This window comes from Montipora foliosa, chromosome 6, assembly GCF_036669935.1.
Source record: "Montipora foliosa isolate CH-2021 chromosome 6, ASM3666993v2, whole genome shotgun sequence".
NCBI lineage: Eukaryota > Metazoa > Cnidaria > Anthozoa > Scleractinia > Acroporidae > Montipora > Montipora foliosa.
Genome location: NC_090874.1, coordinates 38,665,795 through 38,668,294, shown reverse-complemented (window position 1 = coordinate 38,668,294; position 2,500 = coordinate 38,665,795).

Genomic DNA, 2,500 nt, shown 5'->3' with positions numbered 1-2,500 from the left:
GTTGACAATAGCCTGAAAAATGTATATATAAATGTATCTATCTACAGGAAATGTACTATATAGGTAACCGTAGCCAAAAAATTTAAGTGCAGGGGCAATTACATAAGTAAAAAAATCGCATAACAGGAAACTAGGAAAAATCTACAGAAAATACACCGATGATACGTTGCCCGATATGAAAACCCGGGGTAAAAACCCAGTGGGACAAAAAACCCGGGAACGTATTCCTCGATCGAATGCAACGTATTTCAGCTCCAAGAATTAGAACTTTAAGTTTTCTAACTAACACAAAGTTAGGTTACAGTTCTTGGTGGCTGTCCAGAAGGCGAGATAGCGAAAACTAGAAATTCTACTTTTTAACCAAAGTGATTAACATATAAGATATGCAGTTACATAATCATGAACAAAGGTTAATACGAAACAATTGTTCAAAATATCTGAAGCCTTATTTCAGAAACATTGTGAATACCTTGAATTATAGTAATGCTACAAACCGTAAAGAACACGCTTTCCAACTACTCTTCGTTCCGTTGGAAAGCATTATTCTTGTTTCGTTCACCGAACCTCCCCGCTCTTCAATTTTTTTTCTTCAATATGTTAATTTGCGTTCTTCCTATCTATATTCATGACTCGTACACAAGGATGGGTGTGCAGCTCGAACTGTGAGCCTGAGTGTTTAATGCCGTCCGAGTATCGTTACAAAGCTCAGATAAGATACAAGACACAAGGTTAACATAAAGTAACAACCACTCCGGCTAAAGCATGTGCAACCGCCTGATACGCAAACCCAAAAACCCAGTGGGAAAATAGGAACGTATTCCCCAACCAAATGCAGGCAAACTAACCTCTGGGGGCTAGAGGTAATATAAGATTTCCAGACATACAAAGTGATCCAAAATAAAATTTGAAAGTTCGAGAGCTGAGATGAATACATTACATCCTGGCAAACCTTATATATCTAAATAACAATAGACTAATTCAATGCCATAGCTGCACCCGTGCATTTCATGCCAACAGGAAAATATTTACATTCTTTGTCGCTATCACTTACAGTTCAGCTCCGCCGGATGTAAATACATTTCCGATTTCTATTCATGACTCGTACACAAGGATGGGTGTGCAGCTCGAACTGTGAGCTGCTGGGAATACAAAGAACGGGAAAAACTAGAGGCCTAAAGAAATAGAAACAGCTAAAAGACTTTCTAAGGAGTCCTCGACATACCCATCTTTAGCGTTGTGTGAACGCCATCTACCGTGCCGCTTGAACATTCTATCCGAAATTCCATTATTAGCGGCGGAAGAGGCACCGCCACTCCTGAAGCTATGCCAGGAATAGCATTTAGGATGTAATCCTACGTCCACTAACTTCTTTAAAAGTACTTCTCTACATCTAGAGTAAGAGAGTTTAGAAGCTGAGCGGATAAACTGCCTTCCGGACTTGGTTTGAATATTACCAAAAAGAAAACCATCGCCGCCGTTGGCAGATGTGGGCAAAGAGAGCTGTGCCTGAGACAAGTACTTCAGAAGATTAGCCCAAGGACAAAGGTCGGTACCAGTTTAACAATTGGAACGACGGCGCCTTAACGATATTGATCAGTCTTCCTACCTTTGATAAACAGTTCAAAGAATGTGGCATGGGAAACTACATCTTTAAGCTTAAGATTGGATAATTCATCAAATCTCAGGAACCCTGCGAAGGCAAGGAGAGCCATGGCCATGAGCCTCGTGTCCACCAATGATCCGTCAAGGCTCTGGAAAAACTTGAGCAAAATCTCCCCTGTGAAAGGTAATTTTTTGGATGTCTGGTGGGACAGCCTCCGCCTGGCTGACTCTAAGACTTTCTGTGGGAGTGTATGACTAGTTGCAGACCCTAAACCAGCAATATCGTGTGCCCAGCGGATGCTGTACAAGGCTGACTGGACTGGGGATGGAGAAGTGGACGCTTGAAGGACACCACGCAAGTACAAGGCAACAAAGGCGGGTGTAGCTGGTAGCACAGTAATCTCGGGAAACTTGGAGGCCCAGGAGCACCATCGTTTAAAGCCGTTGAGATAGGTGAGTGTAGTATTATCTGCTCTGGAACCAAGGACAACTTCGGGTAACTTGTCAGCCAAACGGCATCGAAAGGGTCCTGTACATGAGTGAGCTCAGTCCACATAGGGCTGGAAAAGACGTCTGGGGAAAAACAAAGGGAGAAGATACATGATAGGCATCCGCGAGGAAAACAAAGGATTATGATACGGAGGGGTGGGGTGACAAAGAACATGGGGAACGCCACCCATAACGAACAGAAGTAGTCACCAAGACTATGCCCATATGCGGCCACCAAGGCACACGTGACCTCACGCGAGATAAACCGTAAAACTCTAAACAGAGATAATTGCCATGGAGGCACATAAACAGGGAACGAGACAGGCCACTAATTGTGAACATGATAGCTAAAGCGTTTAATACAGAACGATACAATGAAATATGGAATATGACAAAGAGAGCTAAATAT